This window comes from Oreochromis niloticus, linkage group LG23 (assembly GCF_001858045.2).
Source record: "Oreochromis niloticus isolate F11D_XX linkage group LG23, O_niloticus_UMD_NMBU, whole genome shotgun sequence".
In the NCBI taxonomy this organism is placed as follows: domain Eukaryota; kingdom Metazoa; phylum Chordata; class Actinopteri; order Cichliformes; family Cichlidae; genus Oreochromis; species Oreochromis niloticus.
In genome coordinates, this window is record NC_031986.2 from 7,883,729 (window position 1) to 7,897,853 (window position 14,125).

Here is a 14,125-nt window from a genome sequence, read left to right on the forward strand (position 1 = left end):
ATCCCCAAATCACTACATCTCAATTTCATTATCCATAAAAATTAATAACACATATGCCCAAAAGACCTAGACCATCCTAACATGTACAATATTATTTTTATATCGCTGTCTTAGAAGACAGCTAATCTAATGTTTATGAGCTCTTTTAAAAATCCACAATCTGTAACTTTGTGTCAACTTTTCAGTTACGAAAATAAGTCAGTAGTAACATGAGTTACTACTGACCTCCTGTTGGACAGATTACATGCTAGACTCAATCACTGCTCTGTTACATTCTATCTCTTTTTAGAAGGTCTTAAACTCTTAAAAAACCATTTTTATTCAAATAATACCTTCAAACAACTCCTAATGTCTTGTTATTCTGTCCTCGTTCATCGTCTGTTATTCATACAAAGCAGGATACATGAGGCACTGAATGATGAGATTTGTGAGGAAAAGTGTAGCACAGGGATTCACTGAGAAGTGAAAGTTGATGGGTCATTAATTAAGACTTTATCTTCATAATAAGCTTCAAAACTCATCACTGATGAAGCCACAGAGTAGAAAGCCGATTCATTCTCTAATGCATGGCACTGTGTATTCTGACAGTTTCCACAAAAACGTCCTATCATGTCTGACCATCCATAAAGTCCTGTCTTTATCACAGAGATGAGTAACAAGCATAAATGAGTCGTGGCTTAACAGGGTTAAGAATTAACATAATTAAAATATTCTGATGTTTTTTTCCTTTACCAATTTGACATACCTAGATACAAACTTTGCACATGAGTGACTTGATCTGAAAGGTAACATATTGAGCTTTTTCAAAACTAGAAGAAGAAGAAGAAGAAAACTGCTTGTTTAGCATGTGGCTAAAATACATTTCTGCCTCAAAATGGTTCAGTGATGACATGATGGATTAAAAGAAATTTGTACTCCTTATCACTTAAAAAAATCTTCTTAGCCATCATGTTGCCACATTAACTTTTGCAAGACATGTAGAAACAAAGAGAAAGATTGTGATTTTAGCCTAAGTTTGGCGTTATTAATTTGCTGTCAACAGCTAGCATAACAGCTTCATGCAGAATTTCGTTGTTAGTAATGACAGGGCGCTTGACACATGATTTATAAGTCTTTGCTTGCTAGTTACTATAGTTATAAGCATAGATGGTATTGCCACTTGAGTCTATTTGTGTCTTCATTAAGGCAAAATGTAGTGACTTACTTTACAGCTCCTTGGGATCAAAATAAGGGGTTGTGTTCCTTATAATGCCCCATATTGAGTATCTTTATTTCCACAGTGGATAGGGTTTGACAACTCACTGGTGCTGCGGATGGTTTACAAGATGTACTTGTAAGTCATGACTTCTAAAAACATTTATGTCATCAGTTTGAACATCTACCAGGTTATTGATTACCTGGGACAGGCTTAACTTGTGTTTTATTAACTTGAGCAGGAAAGCAAGCAAGAAAATAGAAGATGTTACCTTTTGTATGAAGTGTTATTCATGCATTTTGTGCATTATGGTCCTTCTGTTACATGCTTTTCGATGCAGAGTCAGCTAAACAGCTTTAGCTGGCAGAAGAGTCAAAGACGTTAGCAGCAACATCCTATTTTCTGCAGTCCAGCTGAGCTTATAAGCAATTTGGACATAGAAGCAAGAGTCAGTTGTCTAAATTTGAAAGTGTACAATTAGTAAGATGTCAGATGTAATTAATTCAGGAGTGCAATACTGATCAATCAAGCATGTCTAAGTAGCACCTTTAAGGCTATTGGAATAGAGGTTAAAAATCAATAAAAAATCAATAAAAGTCCTCAAGGGTAGAAAGAACTGCATGTAGGCATATACAGAACATCTGGGTCATTAACTTTGCTGCTAATCAAAGAATACCGAATAGGAGGAACAAAACAAAAGGGGGTGACACGAGTCAGGCCAGTCAGGGGTAAGAATAAGACACAAAAACACTACCTCCTTCCATTTTCTTGAGTCATATTCCATAAACAGTTATGCAGTTGACCACCAGGTGCCACTGTTAACTCATAGCAGCCTGCCAGATCCCTCCCCATTCTTTTTCTGTCTCTCCCCCCCTGCACTCCATTTCTCTCTTTCCCTCCCCCCCCTCCATCTTTTCCTCTAAAACAAAGTAATTGCCTGCAGCACAGTTCAGAGTCTCCTACTCCGTCTGACGCAGATCAGGCTCCAGCCAGTCAATCATTATTCTCCACCACAACAGTGAATACCTCGTGTGGTTCAAGAAGTCGCCGCAACCTGCTGTTGACACTAGTATGTGTGGTTGCCTCTGCACCCTTGTGTGGTTGTGTTGTGTTGTGTGTGTGTGTAAGTCTATGTGTGTGTGGACTTTGGCGACCACGGTGCCGAGGTCTGGCTGCTCCGTTTCGGTTCTTGGGAATCATATTTATGCATGACGGTGTGTGCATGTGTCACGCACACGATTAGCGACAGACATTAATCTCCTCCCTCCCATTCATCTGTCACTCAGACATCTATAATTCAAAGGCAGCCAGTCAGAGGTCTTGGCTGGGTCTGCCTGAACAGAGAGCTGAATCTTTATTATTATCGATTCATATTCTTCTAATTTGTTTTGTCTCTCTCTCTCTCTCGTGTTCGTATTTACGAGCAATCTGTTAGCATGTGTTTAACAGGAATGTGTATGTGCTTGTCCTCAATGCGTAGGTGGAGTGGAAGTACAGAAGGTCCATGGTAAGTGTCCAGCCTCTACGTAAGGATTTTGCTCTCCTGATATTCTAATAAATGCGGGTCTGACCAAAGTGCAACGAGATTGTCATTGCTCTGCAATTTGAGATCCACATCACTTTCTGCTGACAGAGAGAAAGTATGGCAGAGCAGGATAGAGACAGCAAAATGAAAGGGTGCGAAAGCGAACGCGTTAGAAGTCAGTTAAGCCATTTATTCAACCAAGAGGAAGACAATCTCTTTTTTCAAGGTAAGTCCCAAGCAAGAAGGCAGCAAACGAAAACCAAGGTGTTAAATCTTCGGAGCATCCTGAAGGGAGCGTTTGTGCGTTTGCTGGAGAACACCGACGAGCGTAAATCCAAGTGAAAGCTATGATCTCGTATGGATTTCCTCCATTTAATCTCTTGAATCACAGCAGGAAGGGGAGATGTAAATAAAAGTGGAAGGGCTCCCACATTATCAATAGCACCTCACCTGCGAGTCGCTGAGAAGAGACAAAGCCGGAGTGCAGCGAGGACTGACAGCTTTACAACTTCAAACAGCTGCAGAAACACAATCTTAAGTGTCAGAACAGCAAAGCGGTAGATATAGAAGAGGTTTCCAGTTGAATTGCTGTCAGATGAGCTGGAGTAAATCTCTATCACTTGTACTTTTCATGTTCAATTAGAGATCCAAAATAAGAAAATGCAGAAACCTATCTATTATTAATTTATGAACTTACTGATGTGTTTGCCTGTGTTGCACCAACAGTTCCTCAGTGGCCTTTATTTTTTATTTTATTTTATTTTTTTATAATAGACTATTCACTGTGTTTTGGCAATTTTTTATTGAATTTCAAAAATTTTAAAATGTCACTTGTGTGGAAGAAGAAACAACTTTTCAAGAAGCAGGAAGTTCGAAGGCACCATGGATGCATTGACTTACACGGTGTCTATACTCCATTTCATATTTTTATACAGATTTCACTGAGAAAAAAAAAAACATGCAGGATATCTAAGCTGATATGGACTAGGTGCTGTGTTAGGGATCAAAGGATGCCACATCATTTGGTGGAAATGAAAATTATTAATCCTAGGAGGGCTAAAATGAAAGACAGCCCACGTATACTTGTATGCATGCTCCTAATGAGACAGCGGATGGTTTCCTGGGGTATCTCCACCCAGATCTGGTCCAAGACATCACCTCCTGATTAGTCTGAAGTGCAACCTGGCGGTCTTGGATGGACTGAAACATCTGTCCCTGAAGGTGTTCTATTGGATTTAGGTCAGGCGAATGTGGGGACCAGCTATAAATTCATCCTCCAGGAACTGCCTACATGAGATATGGATTAATAACCAGGAGGAACTCAGGACTGACTGCACCAACGCAGGTCTGACAGTGAGCTCAAGGATGCTTAATAGCACTCAGGGTGCTGTTGCATAGACTGTAGAGGTCTGTACATCCCTCCATGGATGTGCCACCACCAAACCGGTCATGCTGGATGATGTTACAGGCAGCACAACGTTCTCTACAGCTTCTCAGACCCTTTCACATCTGTCACATGTGCTCAGGGTGAACCTGCTCTCATCTGTGAAAAGCACAGGGTCCCAGTAGTGGACCTGCCAATTCTGGTGTTCTATGGAAAATGACAACTGGGCACCCCGGTGCCAGGTAGTAAGCACAGGGCCAATTTGAGGATGTCGGGCCCTCAGGCCGCCCTCATGAAGTCTGTTTATGATTGTTTTGTCAGAGACATTCACACCAGTGGCCTGCTGGAGGTCATTTTGTAGGGTTCTAGCAGTGCTCATCCTGTTCCTCCTTGCACAACGTAGAAAATACTGGTCCTGCTGATGGGTTACTGTCCTAGAGTAACTGCCTGTCTCTCTGCTTTTGAGACTGTGGTGAGATTAGGCAAATACCCGTTGGTAATTAAGATTTAAGACATAATTCAAATTTTTAATCAACTTAATTCCAGTGTCAAGACAGCCTCCATCCCAAAGCACTTCAAACCCAAGATGTGAACCCAGAAAAGAGTCTCCTATGTCAATTGGTGACGAGACTAACTGGCTTCTCTCAAACATACCAACGATTCTCACAATACTGTGTTCCAGTTACCGATCAGAGTACACCAAATTATAATACAAAGCAAAGACAGCTATCTGAGATACTGGAAAGAACTAAAAGCTAGAGCAGATTAGAATATTGTTCTGGAGTAAACAGAGATCATGAATTGGCAGAATATGTATTAACTGTCAGAACACAGAGAACACAGAGATAGATCCTAACCAAAGTATCGGCTCAGCGAGCACAAACTGGAATCTAACAAGGAAAACATTAAACGTCATGGGAACCAAAAAACAACAGGATATGTGATCAGTGGTCACATTTCCTCCTAAAATGTGAATCCTTCAGTCATCAATTCATGCATGAAAGGTTGAATAACAATAATTACAATGAAACACATCATATATCTATACTAACATTAAACGAATAGTAGGTGGCAGGGTATGGAGTGAACCATCAGTGTAGTGGTTTATGTGCAAGTATACCATCAACACTGACACAAATACAAGAAAACAGCCTTTGAAAAGCTGTCCACTGTAGTGACCACTATGTGTGAAATGGTTAAAAACCCTGTTTTATCTCCACAGTAGATATGCAAAAATTACCCACATTATGGCTTCAGCCAAAACTCCAGAGTGTAGACACACTTAATATTTTTAAATCACACCAAGAAAGGACCATAATGTTTCCTTACAATTGTTTTTTTTATCAGTTGGTCCATTTATGAGTTGTAGAGGCTTGTCTATGGTTTTTTAGCTTTTTCCAGCCATTTCTTTAACACATTTAGCTCTAATTATTAAACTAGCTTGTGGCTTAACTTACTAGCTACACTTATCAATGCAAACATATAAAACAATATATGCATTAGCTTGCTTTTGAAACAATTATGTATTAATTGTAGCTACTCATTACCACTTACTTTTAATATACTGTGCATTAAGCACTTTCAGCAAACCTTTTTGATTTAAGTTGGCAGAAACTTGAGAGCGAGTCATCTACCAATCAGAAAGTTGGAGGTTTGATCCCCTGCTCCTTCAGCCCAAAAGCTGAAGTGCCCCAGGATAACATATTGAACCCAAAATTGCTCCTGACTCATTCACTGGAGCGTGAATGCATACGTCATACTTCACAAACACTCAGAGGGATAGAATGAAGTGTTTTATGTGTGTGAATAGGTGAATGTGCCTTGCAGTAAAAAGCACTTTGAGTGTTTAGTTAGAGCAGAAAAGCGCTACATAAGTGCCAATTTATTTTGCCATTTACAACTGCTAGCTTGATATCTGGTTGTCACAGACACTCAGTCAAAACATGGAGAGCTGAGGTGTTTATCTATTTTTTTTTTTTTTCAAATTAGCCGAGTTAAAATTTCTGCGTACTCCCTCAGACAAAAGCAGAAATATCCCATGCGATTTGAATAACCGTAGTAAGGAACTTATGTAATAAAGCAACCTGGTGAAATGTGGAGAAGAAAAGAGCAATTGAAAGAATGACGTGCGAGGATGACAGGAGGAGACAGAGGGTTGTTTTCAGATTTACAGACCTTGCTGCCGAATGCAGCTCACACGAGGAGTAGCAGAGAGAGGCCTAATTAACACAGAGAGCACCAGCATCCTCAAACAGGGTGAGTGATTCAGATCCAGCTGTATTATCACCCTGCCATAACAGTGCCAATCCAACCTGAAACCAGCTCTGCTGAGCTGATTTGCCTTTTCCTCGCATCATCTGAGGTCATGACGTACTATCCACTCCTTCTGAATGCACAAACACATTCTGTGGCTACTGCATAGCTACAGTATCATTCCAGTTATTCATGCCAAATATGTCATATCCACAGAGATTTCACTTGCACAACCACACAATCTAGTGAGGTCTCACTTGTGCTTAATTTGTGCATCCTTAAACATTTCACAATAACAAAAGCTATCAGCACAACCAGTGTTAATTTCATTGACCAATCATTTTCTTCATTGTTTTCATCAAACTACCTTTTTTTTTTACTGTGATGACAAAATGTAATTACTGCACATGGAGTAAGTAATCTCCATGTGCAGTAAAAGGTCAGATGAGCACATTTGATCTGCGCCCTGGGAAGCAGTGCAGCTATCTCCCACCCTCCTTGTTTCTCATGAAATTGCGACAAAATGTGAATACTTGGGAGGAAGAGAAGAGTAAGTGAGCTATGCTCTTTACTGAAAGCTCATTCAAGGAATTGAATGAGCTTTCAGGGGCTTCACACATAGACTGTGCACAGGCTGATTCGCTGTTTCCATCCAGAAAGCAACAGGAGTAGATCGAGCAGCTCCAGCAGCAGCTGAAAGCTCAGTGACACTATGGTCTTACGCTTTCTTACATACACATACTTACACTTTCTCTTCTGCTTAGTTATCTTTAGGCCGGCTAGCGCCAGTAAAGGTAGATATCTGCTCTGTGGTGACTCTGATGTTAACACAAACAGATACACCTGTTACGTTAGTAGTACTTCAGCCTGTCTGGGTATTCTATTGTAAAACCTTGGTTGGATCTCATATCCTGCACTATGCACCTGCTCATTACTTGAGAACTGGCGCTCATCAGATGTGTTACCATGGTAACCAGATCATTTCAGATTAGCCAAGTATTGATTTTTTAAAAAAAAACCAAACAATTATTATGTCTGACAGAGTAAAAACTTTTCTATTTGAATTCCTAATTGAACAGTTACTAACGTTTTTGCATTGCATTGTGGGACATTTACTCCATGCCGATGTAGTGTCCTGCTCTCGCATCCGCCAGTAATCATCTGTTTTAATATCTGTTAACTGTAAACTTAACAATTAGCTAAAGTGTAATTAACCAATCAATCAGTTTACCCTTCATAAACAAACAAAAACATGCAGTAATTTGCATGAAGACAACTCGTTCAGGCTGAGTGGAGCAAATCTTCACATTCTCTGAGAACAAGTGCGTGTGATCAGCGTTTTTATAATGCCACCGTCTCGTTAACAGACCTCGCTTTTTTTGTGGAGAGATTATTAACTTCCTTTTTCTATAAGACACCTGTGCAAGATTCCTAAATGTCAGCAGAAGTGCGAGTACAATCCTAAGTAAATACAGCTGGTAATGTGTGTTACAGTTGTTTTTGTTCTAAACCACTCATCTCTTACACAGAGCTTTTGAAGAGGACTTAATGTACTTAGTAAACTAGTTTGAGTGGAATGTTGTCATTAATGTGGCATAATGAAGCAGCTGGACATTCAGGGCAGCAGGCAAGTTCTTAAAATGACCATATGCTGTTATAAATTAATTAATTTACTGACTCAGATCTTGTTCACCTACTTTGTTAACTTAGTTGAAGTACCTATGAAACAAGATGCAAAATAATAGTTTCTTAATGCTGGAGCAGGTTAAACTTTGGATTCTTGGCATGAGTGAGTAATGTTTTGATTTCATCTTTATCTGTCAAGAATAACAAGAATAAATAAATACATAAATAAAGCAAATTTCCCTTTGTAGTCCTTTAATAGTGTGCACACAAGTCCAACATACAAGGGTCAAATAGAGCAATATAGGTAAAAATATGGATACAGAGCCAAAAACCCTCCACCCCATCACAAAAAGCATTATCCAACTCAATTCAGTTTTATTTATAAAGCAAATATATATATAAATACACAGCGCTATATACTGGAAGAGAAAGACCCTACAATAACACAAAGAACACCCCAACAAGCAGATGACCCCCTATGAGCAAACACATGGTGACTGTGGGGATGAAAAACTCCTTTTTAGCAGGAAGAAACGTCCGGAAAAACCAGGCTCCAGTCAGTTGGGGCTTGAGGGGAGGAAGTCAGAACAAAAGACACATCAATAATAACTAATGATTAGATGCACAGTGAAAGAGACTGAAAACACCTGAGTGAAGAAGAAATGTTTAGTGCATTATGGGAAGCTTCCAGCAGCCTGAGCCTATTGAAGAGTAATCCCATCAATTTAAGAATGGAATAAGAAATGATGGGTGACTGTGGCAAAGGTTAGGGCTTTGTCTAAAATTCTTTCTTACACACGCAAAAAGGTGAAATTGTGTGGTTGTTACATGGACTGACACCTTGGTGGCGCAGTGGTTAGCACTGTTGCCTCAGAGCAAGAAGGATCTCGTCTTTCTCCGTGGAGTTTGCATGTTCTTCCCGTGTTTGCGTGGGCTCTCTGGCTTCCTCCCACAGTCCAAAAACATGCAGTTAGCGTGGTTTGATTAATTGGTGATTCTAAATTACCCATAAGTATGAATGTGGGTGCCTCTCTGTGTTAGCCCTGTGATAGACTGACAACCTGTCCAGGGTCTACCCCACCTCTCACACAGGTTTATTGAATATTAATAACTTGTGTTAATTTAACTCAATTGTTTAAGTTGCTGCCAAAGCAAAACATCTGTGTGCAACCAATGTCCACTATTGAATTAAATAAATCCAACATGTTCTTTTTTTCAGTGCGTGTAGCACACAGCAGCTGATAATCTGCTATGTATGCATTTGCAAATGCATACAAGGCAGATTATCACTCCACTTTCATTTAGGCATTTGTGTTACCTGGACACAGTGCACAGAAGGCAGGACACATAATATAAATCCTCCTCTATTATTCTTACACTGAATCAGTCTGATATCTCGCAAACTCTGTACGATGGCGCTTCAAGGCCTTTTAATATTGATCTGGTTCCATCAGCCATGGACGTTCTTAAATGCACTCTTTGTCAGGTAATTTGGAGGAAAGCTCAGGGCTGCGTTCCTATGTGAAATAGCTTTAAATTCACAGACATTTCTAGTTTTGAAAGCATACCATCCTCATCAAAAACCCTGATGTACAGCAACTTACAAAAAACTCTGATTTTTGGGAAACTGATGATCTTTGATTCGAACGAGCCGAAGCGTGTATTTACTGTACAACAGTTGGAAAAAGAATGATCCAGTCTTCTGGGTTTCAATAACTTGAAGAATGCCACATGTAGATTCACTAAGCCAGCAAAGGAAACATGCCGTTACGATCAATACACAGGAGCGAACTCCAGTCAACATACAAATACCAAGTGCATGGGCTGAAATGTAGGAAAGGCTAAGGCCCTGACTGGTGCTGTAAGGTAGGCAGGGAGTCAAGGACATGAGCCAAATAAAGGAAATTTGGCTTTCCTCTTGGATAACCCAGTGCCATAATTATGTCAGTCGACACTGTCAAAATTAATGCTTCACCTTGCTTTGTAACAGAGTTGTTGGCGGCACTGCAGCAGCTATCGGGTCCTTGTGGATTGGATTGGATAGATGATACTCTGGATATACTGGAAAATGACCGAATTTCCATATGTATTAGGTGTCCACAACAGGACCAGGTGTCACAATGAGTCTTTATGGGATTGTAGGCGGGAGCAAGTACCACTAGTGAGCAGATAGTTAAAGTAGCTATTGATGTGCTCTTGAGATTTAATATTCCAGTTTCAGGCTTATGAGGTCTCGGGTATGATGGTGATTACTGTATGGCAGGGACATGCCAGTGGGAGAACAGCCTTTTGCTCTGTATGTGTAATTACTATGTGGGGGTAGTACTTCTGGCCTAGTACATGACAAATTGCGGAGAACTTTGAATTTCCCTAACTGATTCATAAGATTTTAAAGGGCTGTTGCCTGGACAGGCAGTATCACAGCGAAGTCTGTTCAGGGCTGCATTGCCTTTGTGGATAATTTGCTGGTACAGTTCTTCAGGACAAAGATGCATTGTCCAGTTTTGAGGAATTGGCTTCATCTGTTTCAAAGAGTAGTGATTTCAAGTGACCTCTGGAGGCAGAAAACTAGGTTTGTACTAACCCAAACTCTGGACTTGTTCAAAGAATGCTTTAACAAACAACACTTACAAACCTCAAAGACAGATTTAGATTGCTCTGTCTACTCAGGAAATTCCTATTGCCAAGTTAAGAGAATTTCAATGATCATCTGTAAGTGGTGTTATTGCAAATTGGAAACATTTAGGAACCACAGCAAGTTGACTCACTACCAGCAGCGTTCCAAACCTCCTCATCAGCACAAGAGCTGTGTTCTGGGAGCTTCATGGTTTTTCATAACCAAGCAGCTCCTGTACGTTACTGTGTCTCCACTGATTGCAGTGTCTGGAAATATGATGGAAGGCACAACATTATTAAGTCATGTAAGAGGGCTAGGTCTAAAGCCTGGTATATCTTGTGGGTTTGTGGGAGATGTGGTCAAATATGGTCACAAACTGCAGGATATGTAGAAAGAAAATAAAACACTGAAATTTTACAGTTAATGGTGGATAAATTAACTCTGAGCTTAATGAGTGATGCATGATGGCATTTTGAACAAGGGAAAATGTCATGGACTTTCTTTTCAACTTGCTCACAAAAGCTTGTCAGTAATAAAAACTGAAGCTTATGTATTGTTCAGATCTTTGTCTTTTTAAGACTTATTGTATAACTTGTGCATGGGGACATTGCCTGTACTCAGATGTAACCCATATGGAAAGGAAACCTTCCAGGTTTGAAAATTATATGTAGTATACTTTAAAAGGCTTAAAGTGCTTTCTGCACAAAAGGGTTAAGTGTTTAATGTCTGCAAATATGAGCCAAAGTTTCCAACAGAATGTGAAAAAAAAGAATTAAAGAAAAAATAATAGTGTTAGCTTATCAACTCACACAGTTACAAAAGAAACCTCTGTTTGACTCTGGGTGCTCAACTGATTGTGTAGGAGGAATTCAGACCTAGCACACAGGTAAATCTTAGGTCCCTGAAGGTTCGTATCTACATCAGATATTATGATGTCATTCTGTTGTCTAGCAACCACCTACCAGCTGGCTAAACTTCTTCATTTATACACCTGCAACACCTTATAAAAGCATATCATCATTTTCATTTCACCATAATAACTAATTAATTTATATCCACAAAACTTGAGTATGAACAGTATTGTATGATCTCAACCATGTGACAGACACCAGTCGCGGATGGATGGATATGGGCTTTAATAGCGACAGAGCCCAGAATTTCATGTCTGCTCAAAGCCAGGAAAGCTAGCATTGCTCACCTGTAGATAAATGATAATTAAGGCTGTGACATCTGCAATAACACTGGTATAAATTTTTACATGACGTGATAACATCATATCACACTGTCACTGCTCTAGTAACACCATGCATTCATGGTCCCCAGTGGGTGCTACAACAGGACAAGCCCGGGCATGACTGAAAACAAGAACTAACTATCCCTAAAAAGGGAGATACTATACAAACCTCTAAGAAAAACACAATACTTTCCCAAATACGCAAGAAAATAGTATTGTGCTAAAGATGGAAATAACAAGCTTGATTCACCACTTGAGGCAAAAACACACGGTCAAGAACAACCGGGCTACGAAGGAGAAGATGCTAGCAAGTAGTGATGCGCGACCCAAATTTAAACAAATGACTCAACCACGCATTGCTGCGGCACTTGTTTAACTGCACTTCGTGTAAGTGGAAGAGCAAACGGTGGGTGTAATTTAGGTAAATGACAGAAGCTCACTGGAACAGAAGGATGGAAAATTCCCATTTGCTTACAGCTATAAATGCTGCTGCCAGCAAGCATCAATAAAATGTTCAGGTTTTTCACCAGAAATATCATTATCAGAAATTTTCTTGAAATATGAGGCTATATCTAAAAATCAATTATATATAAAATTATAATGGGTTCTTATTTGTTTAATAAAAATGAAAATGGAAGAAAATTCAGTGGGAGCCTTTAGAAGCTTCTGACGCACAGTGCACATGCACAAACATGGACAAACACTTTAATTACCATTTGATAAGTATTTCCAAGTACTTAAAAAGGTCAAAGCCACCTTAGAAACATTTCAGAAGAACAACAACAACAAAAAAAGCAGACAAAGAAAAAATGGTATTGGCTAAAATCTCGTATCCCATTTATTAATGTAACCCAAAAAGGGCTCCAATTGAGAGGTGACCACTGTGAGGGACCTAAGAAATAAAAGCACTGTGACTAAAAGAAAGTCAGGGTGAATGAAAGCTGATAAATATGCCATTTGGTAGGTGTTTTTGCTGAAGCTACAGAGGACAGCATGCTGAGTGCATATTTCACTTCTGGCTCTTGGAGACGTATACCTCCTGAGGCTGTTGCCTAAAAAAAAAAAGCACCTTAATGTTTGCTTACCTCTGCTCCTTCTGCCCTGGCTATTTCACTCTGCTGTTGGATCTCTACACCTCACCATTACCATGCCTAAAACAATAAAAAACGATAAAACAGTGGATATTGTGCTAACTTTATGTACCTGAAATTGCACTGTTCTATACCGTTCTATACTTCTGCCTGCTTCTTTCTTCTTCTTTTACTTCTGCTACACTACACTGTCTTCTTCCTGTCAAAAATAACATTCTGGACAGATTATTTATTTTTTTCACCAAACTGCAGGTCTAGGATTAACACCATGTTGTGGCATTTGGTTTTACAACTGGCCCTCCACAGGAACAGGCTACAAAGTAAAAATGTTCAATATCTGCACATGTTAGCCAGGAGTTGTAGTGATGGCAGAGAAGAACGGCGGGTCCGGCCAGCAGCTGGAACACCAAGACTCAAACAGCGACAAGTCCCACTCTCAGCCACCCCATTCCTGGCACCGCCGTCACCTCTGACACCATGCTGGCCAAGCATATGAGTCAATCCCCCCTGTTTTTATGTGATTGCGCCCTGCCGTGAATGCTCATTAGCATTTTTTTTTGCTCTACAATTACTGGCCTGCCGTGTACCCATCTGTTGACTGAATTTGTCCAGCCAGGTGTGCTTGTTCGCATTTGTTTGCTCTTTTTATTTGGAATCAAATAGTGTTATTAATGCTAATTTGCACTGCAGTGTTGGCCGCAGCCACAGCTTGTAATCTGTCAGACGCACGCGCGCGTAGATGGTGAACAGCCTGAGCTTTGCTTTCATGTTGGCGATCATTTTCTAACGAGTAGGTGTCAATATTTTTAAAGTGCTGGGTATCTCATTTTTAGATGGCGGCTCTTTACGGCCTGTCTCCTATAAACTCGACTACATGGGAGCCCTTCGGCAGACTGGGCTTACATCTCAGGTGCAGCTGCTTTTATGGGCGCTTTGACTATAAACTTTAACAGGTCGTGTCATCGCTGTGGAGTAGGAGGAAAAGAGCACTTATTTTTGGATTTTCAGGGTCTTAAAAAGTAGAGTTCAGAGTTCAGAAATACTCAATTGCACTATCATTAAAGGTTGCATTCACTGAGTAATTCATTTCATCAGTTGCGCCACAACAATGCCACACCTGCATGTAGAATTTAGCTCATTATTGGGTCACAGTGCGCACTGCTTAGATTGTAAAAGGTAGCTGGCTGTAGATGAATTGCA

The 14,125-nt window shown here is 40.1% G+C and overlaps 1 long non-coding RNA gene across 1 annotated transcript; it reads right to left on the minus strand.

Annotated features, from left to right (window-relative positions):
• Window positions 1-8,226: 8,226 nt before the first annotated feature.
• On the minus strand, window positions 8,227-13,838 carry LOC112843954 (uncharacterized). The gene is made up of 3 exons (XR_003216517.1): window positions 13,060-13,838; window positions 12,920-12,985; window positions 8,227-8,550 (listed from the first exon to the last, which is right to left on the minus strand). It is a non-coding gene; the product is annotated as an uncharacterized LOC112843954 (long non-coding RNA).
• Between the last annotated feature and the right edge of the window lie 287 nt (window positions 13,839-14,125).